Raw genomic sequence first — 21,406 nt, forward strand, 5'->3', positions numbered from 1 at the left:
TATGATCGTTGATAGTACCTAGGGCTTAGTTCATGGAAATGTACGTGTCAAAAGGATCCGAAAGATGTTAGAAGAAGTATATCGCTTGGGATGTAAAATGGAGACAGCAGGTCTACTGTTCCTAAGTTGGATGTTCTAACAAAACTGGAAATTGGAGACAACGCACTGTTCCTGAACTGGAGTCAGCCTACGTTAACTGGAAATTCTGGTTATTTATTTTTAATTATTATTTTTAGTTGATGTATTAATTAAAGTAATTTGTTGCATTTATTAATTATTATAATTAATTGGCAAAAAGTTTTCTAAAAATTACTTTACGTATGAGCCTCTAAATAAAGATCCTTTATTTTAGGATCTATATTTAGTAAATATTGAATTTGCTAAATATAGGAATAGCTGTTGTTGAAAAAGTCTTTGCTATTATTTTTAACCGGTCTTTATCTTAGATAATAGGTTATCATGTCTATTTTTATTAAGTATAACCGTTTCTATAAATAGCAAAAACGTTCCAGCAGTTAGTACTGGAACAAGAACTGCTATTTGTGAAACTGCTGCTTAAAAGGAACAACACCTACTTTTAGAAAATGGGAACAGCGGTTATTGTTGTTTTAAACGTATGATTGATTTATTCAAGTCATTATGGAAATAACCGTTTGGTAGTTTAATCCACATTACTCCCATGATCTTTTTGATAAAGGAATAATGGATTGGATTATTCCATTTTCTTAGCGATTTTAGCTCTATAAATAGTGGACTCGGTTATTGTTCAAAACTCGCCTTAGTATGAGCCATTAAATCATACGTAATTTTGGGAGAATTTTTACAAGAAAATTTTGTTTTAAAAATGCCAATTAACTTATAATATTTTCTTGTGCAACTTATTGATTTTATTTTTAGAGAAACTTTATCCTTTTGTAAGGGTTTTTGAGAGAATCTTTGTAACTAGACTTGGGTGAGTCTAGGGGGAATTAGAAAGCTTCTAGTGAAGCTAGAGAAGAGAATAGCTTTGAGTAAAGCTAAGGACATAGCTTTTAGTGAAGCTAGTGTAGAGTTTAGCTTTTAGTGAAGCTAAGTTTGTTGCTTTGAGTGAAGCAATTTGAGAGAGAAGAGTTGGCCTAGTTGATGCGCTTCGAGTGAAGTAAGATGTTTAATGTAATTGTAACGAGTTGCCTTAAACATAGTGGACAATTTAGAAATCCCGAGGGGTCGTGGTTTTTCCTTCTATTTAGGCCTAGAAGGTTTCCACGTAAAAATCGTTTGTCTCTTTTAATTATTTCGCTCTAAGTTTAAGCTTTATTTATTTTATTCAATTCCGCAAAAACAGGGCAAAAACGCTTAAACTAGTAACAACAACAATTCACCCCCCCTCTTGTTGCTGTTCCCGTTCCTAATTGAGTCTACAAAGACTAATACGCAATTCTACCTCAACTTTCTTATCTCGAACTATAAAAAGCGTAAAAGACTTTAACTTAAGTGGATTATAGCATATTCAATCATCCCTAGACAACAACAACAACCAACAAATTTCTCGAGAAACTAATCCATATGCAAAAAGAAAACTACTCACTAATTGTATTTTAAAAAGCGATTAAAGTTGTTAAACAAACATAAACATAATTAAAAGATTAGAAGAGTATTAATACCTTAACAATAAAGAATGATGAAGAACAAAACCATAAGCTTAATGAAAAATAAACCATAAGATTCAAATTACATAAAGATAAAAACACTAATTAAAATTAAAGAAAGATTAAAGGCATAATTACCAAAAAGCATAAAGTAATCAAGGGTGCTAAACTAAACTATCTAATGATATGATTTAATCAAAAACTTCCCCTAAAGACTACAGCTGAAAGTATATATATCATGGGGGATTAGAAGAATCAAAGAAAAAAAACGGCAAGAGCAGTAGCTCGGAAGTTTCGATCGAAGCCCAGGCCTAACTTTGGTCGAAGCTAGATTATCTCGCTCGAAGTCAAGTGCAGCTTCGCTTAAAGCTAGATTGTCTCGCTCGAAGTCAAGCAATCTCAATCGAAGCTTAAGAAATAAGCTCCAAAACTTTGCTCTAGTCATAGCTTCGGTTGAAGAACTCCTAGTTTTGGTCGATACTATCATTAGTACAGCCCTCTGAACATTTCCTCAACTCAGCTTCGACCAAATCTTGGTCAGCTTCACTCGAAACTTGAAAACACAATTGATTGACCCTCAAACTTTCTTCACCTTCAATTAAAGTCCTCGTGAGCCATGAAATAATGCCAAAACATGCAATGACACATCATCAAAGATTAGTAGACATAATTGAGGGCCATAATTGCTTGAAACTCGCTTGAATCAATTCGAATATCAATCATTAACGCACGAAAAGGGATAACGACAAGTGAACTCAAATTCGCAGATCATGACCACATTGAACCTCAGAACGCTAATTATAGTCCTGAAAAACCACAAAGAAGGTGCAATAAGTGTACGATACTACACTTATCACTTCTCCATTTCTAACCTTTTGCTAGTCCTCGAGCAAAACAAGCGTTAACCATAATTATAATCAAGCAAGACCTCCGTATAACTCCCAACCTAAAAATACGAACAAGGAGCTCTAGAATGAGGCAGGCTACAACAAAGAATACGTGGACAATCACATTCCTCCCACATGCATGCCTCAAGGAGGACTCCAAGCCTAATCACTCTACCTCGCAATCACTATCGGGTATGTCCTGATCAAGCTCTCGTTAAAGAAGCACTAACCCAGGATAATGCCATCGAGTTAAGTACTTACCACTGAAGCACTAGCTCCCCTTATACATACTAGTAGAGGTTTTGTATCCTATCTCCTGTTCTTAACTCTAAACAACCGAATGAGTGACCTTCCCAAATAATCCTCTAAACTCCCTTGATATGACGCACATCAAAAGAAATTAAAGTTCATACTAAGCCTCTCCTTTTGCCTACACTGCCCTTGCGGGTTTTTTTATGTACCCACTCATAATTTTTCTTCTTCTTTTCATCATTTTTTTATAAAGCTATTATCTCTAGATTTTCGAACTTTACTTTTTCCATGGCCTAATGCCAAGCCGGGTTCTTCCTTTTCAAATCTTTCTTTTTGCTCTTTTTGTTTTTCATTTTTCTTATATCTTATCCAAAAAAATGAGAATAAAAAACGCAAATACTCGAATAAAAGAATGTAATACATAGAAATAGAAATTTTCCTCCCCCATGCCTAAGATGAACACTATCCTCAATGTTTGAAAGGACCAAGGACGATAGGGGGGCACAAATGAATCCAACTACTCTAGGTAGTACAAGGGTAGAATGACTCCGACTAATAAGTTTTCGCTCCTTAGATTAACGCAGTCTCCCTCAAACATCCTCATAGGATAACACAAAGCATTTAAATCTCGTGGTTTGAAAGCAACAAATAAAATAGGTGAGAAGGGGTTTAGGTTTGTGTAGTTGATAGAGTATGCACCTAAGTTTTCATGTGGCTAGTAAATGGATATACGACAATTTCAAGTAATGATGGCTAGGGTGAGGAAAGGTAGAGAAATTTTGTGGAGCTAGAAGTAAGAAGATTAGAGGAAAAGAGCAGGAAATATACCTAATGAACATTGGTTATAGCATTTTTGCCTTCGGTTATGCCTTATTCCTCAACTACTTGCAAATCCTCTCATACAAAAACTATGCAATCCAAAACTAAAAAAAGAAAATCTATTCTAAACGTTTGAAATGAAAAACCTAGATGAAGTGGGCTGCCTCCCGGAAGTGCTATGTTTAACGTCATCAACCTGATGTAACTCAACAAATTAACATCGAGAGATACCAACGTAGGCCTTTTACGCCTTTCCAAACACGTTAGCATTATTGCTTTTTACCTTTCAATCCAACTAATTCACATTATGTTCCTCCATGGCACAAACAGCATGATCTCCTACTTTAGCAGGCCATATTTTAAGCGTATTAACCAATTGATATTTTTCAATTGAAGCATTTCCATCGGTTGGGGAAGTTCAAAGACCATATTCTCCTCATCCACCTCCAAAGTTAGCTTACCTCTCTTCACATCAATAATAGCTCCAGTAGTGGCAAGGCAAGGTCTACCCAATAGGATGGGAGCACGAGTATCTTATGGCATGTCCATGATAGAAAAATTACATGAGAATACTAGATTCCCTACAAAAACTAGCACATCCTTCACAATACCCTTGGGATGCCTAATACTCCGAACGGCTAGCTGCAACGTCATTCTAGTCTGGACTACACTTCCCACGTCTGGTAGCCTTGAACATAGAAAGACGCATAAGGCTACCACTAGCCCCTATGTAGCAGGAGCGGCACTCTTGATACATAATTAATATTAATAATTATACTTAAAATAAATAATGCGGAAGTGTAAAACGCCGAACTGCTAAAAACCATTTAAACTAAAATCGTTCAAAACATAAGTAAAAAAAAATATCTTACAATTGAGAAAATATAAAATAAGGTTTACTTAAATACGAAAAAAAAACATAAGTACAATATAGTCATCAAGTAAAATCATTGAAGCTAAGTCCTCGATAGAATAATTAAAGTTGCGGCCTGGATCGAAACCTTAGCTAAATTTTCCTGCAAAATACTGTCATCCATAATACGGATGACAGTCGATTAAATCGGTCAGCGATAAAGTCGAGTACAATTTTCTCAACAAGCTCATGATGCGATAGTTAAATCATGCTTAAAAAAATAATCATCAAGCACAATATAGAAGGTTATTATTCATTATTGACCTTTACTAAGCCATTAAGTTACATTCTCAATACTTGCAGAAGTTCATTACTGCTACTAAATACTTGGTAACCTTAATGCTTATTTAATCAAATTCAATTAAGCCACATAACTTTACCATCATAGCACATCACAAGATCACAACAATAATGGCAACTGATATATGTAAGGGTCTGGTTAGGTGAGGACCGTAGTCCTAAACCCTTACTGTTGTGGGAGTCGTCTCTCCTCTCAATACTGTTATGCTCGAGACTTCACAGGATGGGTTTTTCTCGGACCCCCTGTCTGACACCGCATTTTACGTGCCGGCTAACACGGACGCCGGGATTTTACATCCCGGTCCATGGTTCGACATTACCTTACTATCAGAGTCATACAATCAATATCATGCAATATCAAACAAGACTCTAAACCGAAATAGTTTACATTCTTATAAGTCAAACTAGCACTAGTCAAAATTTTGACAATTCTACCCTTATAATAGAAACAAATTACTAGTATCTAATAAATTAATATTAATTAAATAACAAAATTTCGTAGCTATACTAAGATTCCTGAGGCTAAACTAAGTCATTATTATGTCATAAATAATCATAAAAATCAAGAGTAATATTAATAAAGTATTTTATCAAATAATCAGTAAAATAGTAAAACAGATCTATCATAACTAAAAAAAAAACATAATCCGCCAAGTTATTAAAGGTCCAAAATCTAAATGAAATGAGTTTTCGAGAAAAACAACGCTAAGCATTTTAACAAATTTGTTTGACTACTTTTACCAATAAACCGATTAAAAAAAATTTATCAATACACCAAGATGATATGGAATCATTTTAAAGACATAAGTTTATTTAACTAGTAAAATTCATATATATCTATATTATCATATTAATCAAAAATTTCCCTATATATGACTTTTTTTTTTCGAGTGTCCCAAAAGTATTATTGTTTTGACGAAAATATCACTAAACTGGATATGACTTTAATATTACCATGTAAAGTTTAAATGACTAAAATAAAATCATGTTGATCATGCTTTTATATTATTGAGTAACCATAAATAAATATCACATAACGAGAGAGTTAAGAAAATGTGTAACATTTTCCTCCAAAGGTGGTGCTAAACCAAGTAAGAGAATAATAGTAGGAAAATAAGAACTTAAGGAAATAAGCTCCAAAAGAGAAAGTCTTCAAGGTTCCAAGCTTCAAAGAAGTAGATCTTCAATTAGCCAAAAGAAAATGATATCCAAGCTCCAAAAGATAATACTTGACTTTTTAAAAGTTGATGATTATTGGCTTAAGAAGTGATAAGATCAAGCTCCATCTTCATTTGATTCTTTAACAAATAAAAAGGGTATAAAGTTAGTAAGATGTTAATGAAGTGAAGATATAAGAAAGAATGGTAGAATGATTTGATGATGGGGGTGCAAGTGATCTCATGGGTAAGGAGGGGTATTTATAATGGGTTTTGGGCAACTTTTTAGTTCATAAGATTGTATGAAAAAGAAGGTTAACTTGTGTAAGTGATTTAGAGTGTGTAAGTGAATGTGTAAGAGTTGGAATGTGTAAGTGGATGTGTAAGAGTTGGAGTGTGTAAGTGGATATGTAAGAGTTGGAGTGTGTAAGTGGATGTGTAAGAGTTTGGAGTGTAGAAGAAGGTTAACTTGTGTAAGGAAATGGTGATAGCTTGTGTAAGTGATGAACATTATGGATTGATGTAGAAAGGATTTTAATTCATCAAATTTTTTTTCTTGTTTATGCTAGTGAAATGTTTTAGATTAATGGGAAAGTATGATTAAGGTTTAATTATGAAAATATGATAGTTTACTTAGAAAATTTTAGTTAAAACTATACTTAAAGTTAATAAGAAAAATATAGTTAATTTTTAGGTATAAAATAATTAAATCAAAGTTGTAAGGTTAAAATGATAAGTAGTAAAGTTAGTTTAAGAAAACGAAATTAAAACGTAACGTTTTAATAAAACCGTAAATATAATATTAAAATTTTACTTTTCGTAGTATAAAATAATAAAATAATATTTTAGTGCTTATAAAGAAATTTAAGAATGTATATATATTTTTAAGTTTAATATTTGGAAGAAATTACAAAATCGGAATAAGGTTTAGAAATTAAAGGTGATTTGAATTAGATAACCAAAGGATTAGGAATTCGAAACAATATTTCGGAATAACTAATCGGAAGATTAAGATTAAGAAATTTGAGCCTGTTACAACTCTTTCCCCCTTTAGATAGTTTCGTCCCGAAACTAGGACTTACCAAAAAGGTTAGGATAACGCTCTCTCATGTCGACCTCTTTTTCCCAAGTCGCCTCTTCAACCCCGTGGTTTGACCACAAAACCTTGACCAATGGAATCCTCGAATTTCTCAACTCTTTTACTCGGGTATCTAAGATCCTGATTGGTCGTTCCTCATACACCAAAGACTCCTCAATCAAAAGCGGCTCGTGAGCTAGAACATGAGACGGATCATGAACATACTTTCTCAACTGTGAAACATGGAACACATTATGAACTTTTGCTAAACTTGGAGGTAAAGCCAACTCATAAGAAACTTCCCCGACTCTCCTTAGGATCTCAAAAGGTCCAATAAATTTTGCTTGAAAAAGGATTGATAAACTACTCATATCAACAAGGTGCATCTTCTTTTCTAGGGAGCCCATTTGCTAAGAACTCCATAGTTAAGCGTGCTTAGTGGGGAGAAATCTTAGGATGGGTGACCTCATGGGAAAGACTTGTGTTGGTTTGTGGGGCCAGTCTACAGTCTCCATGAGTACCACCAGCGGTCCGAGGGGCCGGGGTGTTACACCCTAAGTCACACAAAGCATTATCAACAACTAAACTACTAATAGAGATAGGCATAGAGAAGCTATTTTGATCATCGAGCTCAAGGGGAAGTTACTTTAAGATCACCGCACTGCATAGCTCGGACAAGTTCACAACTTCTTCAATTTTGTTGCGGTTGGTGGTGAGATCCTTCAAGAATCAAGCAAAGGATGGAATCATTGTCTATGCTTAAAGGAAGGGGAGCTTCAACTGAATATATCTCTGACCAATTGTAGAAACTTCTCATACCTCTTCTCGAACTTTTCCTTAGCTAACCTTTGAGGAAATGGTATGGGTGGAAAGCAAGGTAGAGGGGTTGTTGGAGTTGAACTAACAGTAGGTTAGGGTGGAGTCTCCCTATCCTTAGATTCTTGTGCAATAGGAACCAAGCTTGGAGAAGTATCCTCTAACACCTTATCATTCCTAGTAACAACAACATTCACTTATTTTAGTTGATTGCTTGATTGGGTTTGACTAGGGAAGTGATTGGGAGCACCCTGTAGCATAAAAATTTGTTGCCCCATTTGAGCTATTTGTGACTCCATCATGTTGATTTGGATCTGCGGTTGAGTCACCAATGTCTCAAGTTTACATATATTTCTCTTTAACTCGGTGTTGAATTGGCATTCATGAACTGACCTTGTGTTGTAAGGAACTAAGTCTGAGTTGGGTCATGGAGTCAAAAGCCACCATCCATTCTTCCTTTTGTGGTAGAGGCTATTGCATTGGCAGGCAAAAAGAAGGTAGTTGAGACTTATTAGGAAAATTGGGTGGATTATGATGTGGCTTAGGCATGATGTGTTGCGAATTTTGCACATTTGTAGTAGAGTATGAGAAGTAGGGGCTTTTGTTGTTGGTGTAATAATTATTAAAGAAAGCCTTGACTTCCTCTTGTGCAAGGGTAGTAGTAACGCATGCATGAGAATTGTGGGTACCTGAGTCGCATGTAAGACACATAACTTGAGAAGGAGAATGCGTAGTTGCCTTTTGAACATCAGTACTTAGCTTTTTCACCCTTGCAGTCAACATGTTAGAGCTTTCATTACATCTCTCTTGACTTTGGTTAAAGATTGCACTACTGTCTCTCTTTTATTACTTAATGAGGAGGATTTTTGTGCAATGGTTTCGAATAAGGCGTACAATTCATCTTCTATTTTGGAGCTCATATCACCACCATAAGTAGTATTGATGGTGAATCGGTGTTCATATTGTATCCTGGAGTAGAATAATTGAATTAAATGCCAAGAAGTTAGAAAACGAACCCTCATACAAAAACAAACAAAAAGTTAAGCATGCTCAAACAAATCTAAAGCCCATCTAAAGTTATCTAACAACTAACTTTGGTTGAAGGGAGAGAGTCCTCCACTTCACCTCCCTTCTAATCCTTTTCATGACAGTATCTATTGAGCTCACACTCATTTGCCACACGACTTCATTCTGAGCATTCTAAACATGGTAAGAAAGGCTGCAAATGCTGGTGAAAACCACCTTCCTTCGATTATTATCCAGTTTCCATCTTCTAACAACAATCTTATGCAGGAAGCTAGTGTTGAAGTGGAGACCAAGCCAAGACTGCAAATTGCGAAGACACTTCAAACTAAATGGACAATCAAAGAACAAGTGATTACATAAAAGGGCATACATTTGTAGAAATAGCTCATATTTGAAAAAGTCTATCCTAGCCTTGAGCTTCCTAGATAAGGCCAAATGAACAACAAATCATTCCTTGTGGATAGAAAATCTATTCCAAACAAACTCATCCCTTCTTACAACTGGGCCAATATCTAGGGTCTACTTGAATACATCCCCAATATCATAACTCGGTTTAAGGACGCAAGGGAGCACGTTTTCTTTCTCCTTACAAAGCTTCGTGAAAGACCAACTTGATGTAATAGGTAGGTTGAAAAGCCTCCAGGGAGCCCCTTTGTTGCACACACCGTGCACCCACCTCATTCACAAAGATTTATGTAGAGTGTTAATATACCATGAAATTTTTTCCATAACAACCAAATTCCAATTCTCCAAGTACCTAAGGCCAAGACCACCTTCCTTTTTTAGTTTACACAAGCTATTCCAATTCTCATTACCAAGAGCAGGATTACCATGAGCAACATGCCATAGGAATGAATGACAAATGGCATTAACTCTATAGATAATAGCCTTAGAGAGGATAAACAATGACGCCAATAAGAAGAGATACTCATAAGCACAAAAGAGACTAGTTGCAGTATAGCAGCATAAGACAAGTTTTTAGAATACCAAGAATGAATTCTAGTTGACATCTTATATACATGTAAGTCATTTTCCGCATCTGAGATCTTCTTAGATGTAAGAGGAATACCTTGATATCAAAAAGATAGACTCCCTATGGCAGACAATCCTTAGTAGCTATGTTGTCTTGAAGGGGCTTTTGGATGCTAGCAATATAGATAGCAGATTTGGCTAAGTTTGCTTGAAACCAAATGATTTACCAAACACCTCAAGACATTGGCACATCAGCTTGATGGATATGGAATAACCTATACAAAATAATATCCGAGCATTTGCAAAATAAAGGTGGTTAAGCTTCAACTTCCTACATCTAGGGTGAAAATTAAAGTATTCATTCCCACCCAACACCACCAGGATTCTGGATAAATATCCATTCCGATTACAAAAAGAAGGGGAAATATAGGGTCTCCTTGCCTAAGCCCTCTCTTAGGCTGAGATATATCTGAAGGATTACCTTTCACTAACAGTGAGTACTTGGTAAAGAGACACAAATCCTGATGATTTTAACAAAATGCGTAGGAAATTTTTGTGTAATCAACATGTCCTAAAGGAAATTCCAATCTATGGAGTCATACGTTTTCCTCAAATCCATCTTAACAAAGAAACTAGGTGAGCAATTCTTCCTTGTATAGTGCCTAAAAAGATCTTGACAAAGAAGGATATTATGAGCTATGTTCCTTCTTACAACAAAATCACCACGAGTTTGACAAATAATGTACTTAAAACTAACCTCGGTCTAGAACAATGTAGTTTGAAGATAAAGTTATATAGTACATGAGAACATGAAATAGGTCTAAAGTCCCTACGACTGGAGAGTAAGGAACTTCAGAAATCAGTATGATGGTAATAATGTTCCAGGACTTTACAAGTTTGATAGTCCTATAGAAAGATTGAATGGCATCAATAATGTCATCCCCAATCACAAGGCAAGCAACCTTATAAAATTTTCTATTAAAACCATCCAACCCCAAAGCTTTGTTGTCATTGATACTCCATAAAGCACCCTTAATCTCTTCTACACTAAAGGAAAAGTTAAGCAGTCTACCCATCTCAAAGGATAAAGTAGGCCCAGCATTGATCACTTGCATTTTGATCTTCCTCCGATTTTTCATCTGAGAACACATAAGGTCGTAGTAAAAGGATAAGAAAGCATCATTGATTTCTAGAGGGTCACTAATAGATTTAGAATCAACAAAGAGAAGATTAATTCTATTGGTCAATCTCCTTTTCAAAAAATCATATATATAAAAAATAAATAATTTTTATTACAAATATAAAATTTATATTTACTTAACTTGTGGAATAAAATATTATACTAGTCCCATTCAACCTAGTTGTCCTATTCACACTTGCCAAGGCAACATTTTAATCCTTAATATCTCTAATTGCTCTTAATTAAAAATTATAAAAAATTGATATTAATAATCCTTGTATTGAAACGAATCAAACAAGAATCCACATGACTATGTAAGAATAAATACAAATTAATTAAGAGCGATAAGTGAAAAGTAACAAAAAATAAATGGGACTAATGGGTAGAAAAGGAGGGAGTATAATTTTAATATACCAATCACTCTTAGTTTGTATTGTTTCTTAATCAATAATTAATACGTTGTTAGCTAACATCTTGTTTAATTCATCTTAATATAATTAGTGTATTGACAAGTGTGGAAAATAAAAGGGGACAATTGTTGTGAATAGACAAGGTAGTATAAAAGGGGACATCTGATATGAATAGATAAGCTATTGGTTGAGAGGATTGATCTAGGGAACTAGTTAATAGGTTTAGTGTTTGTTGGCAGGATTGGACGAGTTGCATTTTTTACCAAAGTGGTGTTAATGGAGACTCACTTGCAAAATGGTTCATTGCATAATAACATTAGTTAAACATCACAAAGAAATGTGGTTGTGATTGCTATGTATTACTTTTGAGAAAGATTCTTCGGTTGTGTACCCTATACTTACATTAAAAATGGATTAGATTCTTTACTTAAAATGAGTTGTGTCTTCTTAGGTTACACATATGAGATCAATAGGGATAAATTATGGAATCCTAACACTAATTCAAAGTCTGCATGTCAACTTTGATGATGTTATATCATCAAGCTTGTACTTCTTATAGTAAATGTTTCAATAAGAAGCTTGTACTTGTTATGTGTATATATTGAATAAGAACTTAATGAGATTATAACCACCAAAAAATGAAGATTACAAGTCTAGAATAACTTAATACAAACACTAAGAAAATAAACTTATAAAGATGAAAATAAACTTGCACTTGAAACTATCTCAAAAACAAAGATCTTAAGACAATAATGTCTTTGAAAACTTCATACCAAACCAAGGCACTATAATAGTTTTCCTAAAACCGTTATTTAGCCTACTTAGTGCTCAGGCTTTAACTTGTAATTTACTTTTGAGATAATAGTTTGTATCTAAGTATACACACTATATGCCTAGACAATGTGATGTACAAGAAATTGAATAGAGTAATCTTAAAAATAAGGTTAAAAGAGTTTGCAAGAAACTCACTAAAAAAGCATGGGGAGAAAATATAAGGAGGACAAAGTATAGACATAAAAAATCCTAAAATTGTAATGTGTAACTTCATTTTTCATCGTGCAACAACCCTCTTATATAGGATATATGCATGCCTACAACTTTTTCTATGTCATACCACCTTTCCCATGTCATAAGCTAACATGAGTTTGATATATAATCGGTTTAATTTGCTTGATAACCACCAAAATTGTCAAGAAAACGCAAACATAATTTCCAAAAGCAAAGCGATGAGTCGGATTTTTATTATTACTAAAACTTGGTTTCGCAGAACACAAGTGACGAGTCTATGCTAACAAGCGACAACTCGTCGCTTATGTTCTAATTTGTGCAATTCATTGCTTTGTGTTCTTTCCTTTAGATTTAAGCTTTTACACTTATATTATCTCACTATTTTCATAGAACTTTCATATTTTAGATATACACTGATTATACTATAACTGTCCAACAATCCTCTCCCATTTAGTGTATATAATTATGTATCTATATAATCTAAGGTTACTCCAATTATGTACATCAATGCTTAGTGTTAGTACATTCTCAACTACAAATGAAACTAAATTGATTATGTCCCTTAGGGATTGAATCAAAGATATATGCTTATCCATCCAAAGAGAAGTACATACAAGAAAGTTTCTCTTATACCTTTAGCTAGACACTTTAAAGCCTGTGTCCATATCTTTTCATAAGTTCATGGAAGTCTATATGTCCATCTTGACTTCTTGAAGTAGCTAACTTTGAACTTAAATAGACAAGTTCTTCTATTCATAGCTAAGTTCTCCTTATGATCCGACACATTCAACTACAACTCTTCTACTGTTGAATTGGAGAACTTTTTATTAACATTATCTTATAACATCAAAAGTTCCTAAGTCATTCCTTTAGGTATAATACTTGTGTTCCTTACGAACATCAAATAAGGGAATCAACCTCATTGAATCATAAGACTCACATCAGATTGGGTTCCCTCATTGGTGTTTAATGGACATAACCCAATTCCTATTGGAAGGTAATCAATGGCTTTCCTTGGTAAAGCTTTTGTAAAATTATCCTCCAAGCTGATATTTGAAGTAACATAGTCAAACGTTATAACCCTTTTTCATAATAAAATTTTTCACAAGATCATGCCTTAATAAGATATGTCTTGACTTACCATTGTATACTTAACTATAAACGTTTATCAAAGCCGAATTGCTATCACAATGTATAGCCACCGATAAAATTTTCTTACGTAATAGAGGTATCTCTGACATGAGATTTTGGAGCCATTCCTCTTTTTTACGTGCCAATGCTAGGGAAATAAATTCTAATGTTAGTCGAATCTGATGTACATGTTTCTTTCATGGAAGACCATGATGTGGCACCTCCCTTACACACAAATACCCAACCACTAGTTAAAGACAAATTTTCCTTATTAGTGAATCCAACTTACATTTGAGTACCTTTCAAGTACCGAAGGTTCTCCACGATAACATAAACCCATGATTCATAGTGTCTTTTAAGTAGTTTAGTGCACTCTATATAGAGATGCAATGCATTGGTCCCGGTTCGCTAATATACCTACCAAGCTTTTCAACCACAAACTTTATATCGGGCTTAGTTGAAGTCATGGCTTACATCAAAGATCTAATGATCTTTGAATATGAAAGTTGAGTAATTAGACTACCTTAATGAGGTAAAAATTTCAAGCTTTCATCCATGGGAGTTGACACTGGACTACACTCATGCATAGCATAGCGCTTGAGTGAAACAGTCGTATTGTTAGAAGATTTCATTAGTCGTTTTTAGCGCCTAATTTTTTTTTTCTTATATATTTGTTCGTTACTAATTATAATTTAATTAGTGATGGTAGTAATTTGAAAAATCTCTACGATGATAAGAAACTTGTTAATTCGTAACATGATTATGAATCATAACAAGTAACGTAAACTTTGGAGGTAAAACTTAAAGTTGAGCAACTACCCATAACAGTTCAAAAAAAAATTTAATTATTACCCAAGCATATTATATAACCATGATGGGAGTAAATTAAATATTTCTCACATATACAAGTGATTTTTAAACATGAAGTACAAGTTACATAACTTGTTACATGTACAACAATTTTTACCCAAACTTTAAACTATCTTAGATAAACCTTTCTTATACCATAATAGACCAAATTGAGGACAAAAAACACTCCAAATCAGCCCCAAACAGCAGCTAATATAGCTGTCCCAAATCCCCTTAGTAGCTCCTTGTTCACTTACACACTCAAGCCAATCACACTACCCAAAACCCCTTTTGTTCTACCCAAAGCTTGTGCATCATTACAAGCATGCAAGAGGCAAATATTTGAAGTAAAAGCACTCAATTTTCTGAATTATTATTCAGCCATAAATCCCAACACATTGCTCCCAAGTTCATCCATGAACAAACACTAGAATCCTCTAAACTTTCAATAACTAAAACACCTTCTTTTCTCATCAAATCTTCTTCAAAAGCCCATCTAAAACTTCTGAAAATTTATGTTTATAAACTCAAATCTCCCATAAAAATAATCTTCATCTTAAGAGCTTTCCATAGACACCAAACTTGAAGAAATCCACCAAGTATAGAGTAAGTTATGTTCATTTCTTTATTCCACTAGTTTTGTTAAAACTTGTTCATGTAAAACATTTTTTTCATTTTTTTTTACATGAATCTTTCTATAAACTAAGATCATTATAAAATGAGTATTTTATCTCTAAACTAAGAAAATCATCACTTATAAATCTATAAAAATCGGCCACAATAGAAAGTAAGAAGATGTTTTTCCACAAACATATAAATTTTGTTACTTAAAGGATTCAAGTAAATTATGGGACTTAACTAAGTATGTTGCTCAACATAATAAGTATACTCCAAATATGTTAAAATCATCACAAGTATTAGTTTGACAACTCTAACTAGGAAAAGTTAAGTGCATGTTAGAAATCCAAAATTATTATTGATTTTTTTTGGATGAATGCAATATGTTTAGTTGAAGAGTTGAAGTTGAGACTTGAAGGGCAAGGACCCGAAGTTAGAACCACATCTAAGAACGCGTAGGAGCTTACGTGGGAGCTTACGGAATAATTATATAGGCTTGGAGTCGAGGTATGTCACATGGGGTGATTTTTAAAGGATTTAAGATTAAGTTGGGAAAGTTTGTGTATAAACTTGTTTTTTTTTAAAAAAAATAAAAAAATAAAATTCCCAAAGTGAAGTTCTTAAATCTTGAAAAATGATGTGAAAATGATAAATTTGAGTATGGAATTATTTATTACATGTATTATTATTGTGGGCATCATACATGTTGATTTTATAAATTATTGTATGTTTAAAGACATGTTTAACACTACTTTGTGAAAGTTATTGTGATGGAAATGATTATATGAATTTGAAAATATTTGAAATTCATTTTAAAAGAAATTTTCAGTAGCTATATATTAAAAAAATTTCTTGGATACTTTTTTAGTTGAGATTATTCGTTAAATTGATATTTTAATGGATTTTAAGGTGTTAAATACTCTTATTATAAAACATGGTATTAGATGAACTCTTAATCATCAAAAATAATTTATAAAAACATATTATAATGTCTCCAACAAGATTTGGCCAGAATATATTTAGTTTTGAATTTTATTATGATTTTTGAATAATTGTTAAATTGTTTAACGGTAAATTGTAAAATGGTAAAATATAAAATAATTACCAAACAATGACATATGGACTTGAAATTTTTATCACATACTTATATGGACAGTAGATAAAATTGGTAAAAGTTTGGGAAGGTTTCGTTGACATTTAAGGACCTTAATAGTTTTTACTCGGTTATTAATAATCGGTAAGTTTGAAAACGGTAAAATATAAAATAAATACTAAATGACGTCTTTTGGACATAAAAATTTTATGAGACACTTATATAAACAGTAGATACATTTAAAAAAATGTATATGGATTTTCGTGACCATATATGGACTTAAATAAATTTTATTCGGTTTATCGGTAAAATAACGATATTAATTATTAAAAATATGCCACATGATTTTTAATGGTAATTTAAAATTTTATACTCCTTAAAATAGCTTCTGGAGTATCATATAATTTTTTTACAATATTTTATTTGGACTCAAATAATTTTAAACCTATTTTATTCTATTTATCGATAAAATGTCTATACAAAATAATAAAACATCATACATGAGTTTTATAAGTTCAAATGGCCTAATAAACATATTATATGACTTCTGGAACTTTGGTATAATTTTATAAAATAAATTATTAATTATTTACTAATTTATCAAAATAATAGAAAATGTTTATTTATTAGAAAGTGTAATATTGTTAATTAAATTTGGGTAAAAATAAACCTATATAAAAAAATTTAACCTACTGCCTCATAGTATAAATTAATTTTAAATGAGATGGTTTATAAATTTTACGGATATAAGACACCATTTAAATAACAGTAAATACCCAAATTGTCGAAAATAATTGTAAGATCGTTATAAATTCGCATAACCCATTATAATTTGATGGGACAAACATAAATTCATTTAAAATAAGGTATTATAATGACTTGATTAATTTGGGCCTTGTTGGAGAATTAATATGTACTTTGCAAATCAATTATCGATTTTATTACCGGCAAAACTATCTCGTATTTAAGAAAATAGTGTTTTATGAAATCGTCTGTATTAATGATTTTATAGACTTATGAATCATATTCTAGTTGTTTTGAATGAATTTCAAAACTCTTTTAAGTTATATTTACTTTAAGAAGGATTGGAACAAAACATTTTAGTGGTTTCCTTAAAAAAAATCGTATTAATCTTTAATCACTTTTTGTTACTATGAATTTCCATACATGCTAGTGATGCCCCAATATAATACAAAGGTTATGTTTAATGATATAATTATGCTAAACATGTTTTACCTATGTGGGAAATATTATGATTTGATTTTGCTAAGTTGCAAATAAAGTATGTTTTGCTATGTGCAAATAAAAGATGTTTATCATATGGAGAAAGTTAATATTTTTGACTTTCAAATGCTATTAAAATTATAAGATATGTATTATGTACAAAAAAATGTTTTAGCCTAAATGGCGGGTACATATGCCACAGCAAATGTTGTGTGCATGATTAAACGGCTCACCAATGCTGAGCGCGTATTGTTCACAATACCATTGTGTTACACTTGCCGGACATGTCGCGGACGGTAGACCGACTACCAAACGAGTCACAGGATGACTCACAGAGTACCCATGTAAACTTATGATATGAGTTTGAAATTGATTTGGATCTATTGAGATCTTATGATTTATAATGAAAAATGAGAATTTTAAATTACTATAGAGCCATTGAACTTCATTTGAATCATAATATGATTTATCAAATGAAAAAGCATATTTCAAAATGAATTTACTCAAATAAAAAAAAAGAAAGATTTTAATAACTTGTTTGACGGACACCAGTGTGTTTATACTCAGCCTTTTTGCTGATACTATGCTTTGTATGTTTTTCCAATGGTTTTGTTTTTAGAGTAAACCCCTATGGCACCTCGACGGAGAATGGATATGCGAGCGGAAGTTGAACCCGAGTTGGAGTATGACTCCCCTTTTGTTTAGATCTCTTTATTTTATTTGAGAGATTATTAGTTTAGATTTAGACTATTTTAAGGATGTAATTTGAATTTTGGACTTATTTCGATTTGGTTGTAGTTTTCCTATATTTTGGACAGTTAAGACTTCCGTTATATTGCTTTGGTTTGGTTCAAGAATTATACTTGAATATTAGTTTAACCTTTAAGTAACCCCTTAATTGTGTTGGCAAAAGTAAGCTTCCGCTTGATTAATACTAAATTCCAATTAGTGTTTGCCTTCATAATTCGAGGCGGTTACAGTTGGTATCAGAGCCAAGGCTTTGGAAGCTTGTCTAATGTATCAGGAAAATTAGAGAACGAGTTTAACTTAGAGAAGTTGAAGTTTTGAGTAACTCATGGAAGTAATTAGGAAATGAAATTAAAATTTAGGGATTATTGGTAAATAAAGGATTTAAGTAGTAACTCTAACTTAAATCAGGATATTAACTAAGTACCATTAGTAAACTAGAAGTCTTAAAGGTTTCCTGTAAGCAAGTGATTGACCCAATTATGTGGCTAAGTTGCCTAAGCATGATGGTAAATTAAGTTGAGGAATACATCATTAAAAGTGTTGAAACTGCTAAACAAGTGATCCAATGGGATGGAAATTGATGAAGTTATTAAGTCATTAAATCAATAAAGTTAAGAAAGTGTGTTATGCAAGTGCATATCTATTTGTCTTAAAGGCATAATTATTAATTAGTTATTACCTCTTGACAGGAACCTAGAGGAAATTGGGGAAAGAATGGATCCTCAAGCCCAATTGAATCTCCTAACCGAGCAACTCAGAGTCATCCAAGAGACCAATGCTCAATTAGTCCAGTTCATAGCCAACCAACATGCTAGTGTGGATGACGAGACTAAGTTTTACAAAAGGCTTGCTACCCTCAGGCCTAAGACCTACAATTGTGCTACAGATCCAGTTGTCCTTGAAGAATGGATCAATGAAACCGAGAAAATTCTTGAGGTGGTAAATTGTCCAGAAAATCTTAAGGTTAAACTTGCAGCATTCTATCTAGTGGGACCTGCAGAGCTTTGGTGGTGAGCCCTAAAAGGTGTCTCAGCTGCTTCCATATCTGCTGGTGGAGCAACACAACCCACCAGTTGGAGATGGGAAGATTTCTTGAAGAAACTAAGGGAGAGGTTTTACCCAGCAGCTCTACAGAGACAAAAAGAATCAGAATTTCTTTACCTGAGGCAGCATTCTCTTAGCGTTACCAAATATGCTAACAAGTTCTTGGAGTTGGCTCGATTTGCCCCAGATTATGTGCTTGATGAAAAGAAAAAGATGGATCGCTTCTACAATGGTCTCAACTTCAGCTACCAGAAGTTGATGGGTCAATATGAGTCTTTTCAAGCTATGTATGAACATGCTGTGGAGAAAGAAATGGTCTGCAAGAGAGAGGAAGATGCGAGGAAAAAGAGATCTGGAGGAGACCAGGGAGGTCAGAGCAAGAAGCCTAGAGCTGAGGGAAACTTCAAGGGGAATCAAAACCAAAACCTCAGAAACTTTCAAAACCAAAACCGCTTCAACAGCAACAGAAACCCACAAAACTCCAACCTGCTAAAAAGTCAACTGTGTGATAGATGCAAGAAATGGCACTCTAAGGGAGTTAACTGTGAGGGTAAGACTGTGTGTCTGAATTGTGGAAAACCAGGTCATTTAGCTCGAGATTGTTGGGGCAAGAACCGGGGAAACCCCGGGAATGGTAGAGCACGATACTCAGGAAATCAAGGGAACCAACGTAACAATAACTCTCAACTTCGCCTTGAATATAAAGGAGGCAATAAAGCCTCATCTTCTGGAGGCCAAGGGAACCAGCGCCTGGGAGGAGGAAAATTCTTTGCCATTACTACAGCAGAGGAACCTAGCACTTTGAGTCCTAAGACAGAAGGTAAAGTCATTTCCGGATTACTGTTATTGCTTGGTAAGTCCGCCCGTGTCTTATTTGATTCTGGGGCCGACAAGTCTTATGTTTCTAAGTCATTTGTGAGATCCTTGGACTGTTCTGTTAATGTATGCCCTATAATGCATAGAGTTGACTTACCCGATGGATCAACGGTATCATGTAATACAAAGTTGATTGATTGCCCATTAGTAATCCAGGGTAAGGAGTTCCATGTAGACCTGATTGTATTTGACTTAGGAGGGTTTGATATCATTCTAGGAATGGACTGGCTAGGTAAACACAGGGCAGTGATTGAGTGCTATGAGAGGATTGTAAAGGTTGGGAACAATCCAGGGGATCAAGTAGCTTTTAGTGATGGGACCATACCTAATATCGAGCAAGAGATGATTGAGAGACTTACAACCTTTCCAAAGAGAGGTGGGGAAGCCCAAGTCTACCATATGAGCGAGTCAACATACAAGGAGGTCGACTTAAGCCAGATCTTGATAGTGCGAGAATTTTCTGATGTGTTCCCTGATGATCTACCTGGGTTACCTCCAAAGAGAGAGATTGATTTTCACATTGACCTAGTTCCAGGGTCAAGCCCGATTTCAAAGGCACCATATAGAATTGCACCACTTGAGTTGGCTGAACTAAAAACCCAACTCGAGGAGTTACAAGATAAAGGGTTTATCAGACCAAGTGTATCACCATGGGGAGCTCCAGTGTTGTTTGTGAAGAAGAAAGATGGGTCTTTGAGGCTATGCATTGACTACCGGGAGCTGAACAAAATCACCATCAAGAACAAGTACCCACTTCCTAGAATTGATGATTTATTTGACCAGTTGAAAGGAGCTGGAGTTTTCTCTAAAATTGACTTGAGATCTGGTTACCATCAGTTGAGGATAGCGGAGGAAGACATTCCTAAAACTGCTTTTCGCACCAGATATGGGCACTATGAGTTTAGAGTGATGCCGTTTGGGTTAACCAATGCCCCTGCAGCATTCATGGACTTGATGAATCGAACATTCCATGACTATCTTGATAAATTTGTTGTGGTTTTCATTGATGATATCTTAGTGTACTCTAAGACAGAGAAAGATCATGAGGAGCACTTAAGATTGGTATTAACACGATTGAGGGAAAGAAGCTTTTATGGGAAGTTGAGCAAGAGTGAATTCTGGTTGGATCGAGTTGTCTTCCTAGGTCATGTAATCTCAAAAGATGGCATAACAGTGGACCCCGAGAAGATAAGGACTATCATTGATTGGCCAGCACCGACTAGTGTAACTGAGGTAAGAAGCTTTATGGGTTTGGCAGGTTATTACCGAAGATAGGTTGATGGGTTTTCTAAGATCGCACTACCGATCACCAGTTGGTTCGAAAGAATACCAAGTTTGTGTGGTCACAAAAGTGCGAAGACGCTTTCCTAGAATT

The sequence above is a fragment of the Amaranthus tricolor genome, chromosome 1, assembly GCF_026212465.1.
Source record: "Amaranthus tricolor cultivar Red isolate AtriRed21 chromosome 1, ASM2621246v1, whole genome shotgun sequence".
Classification (NCBI taxonomy): domain Eukaryota; kingdom Viridiplantae; phylum Streptophyta; class Magnoliopsida; order Caryophyllales; family Amaranthaceae; genus Amaranthus; species Amaranthus tricolor.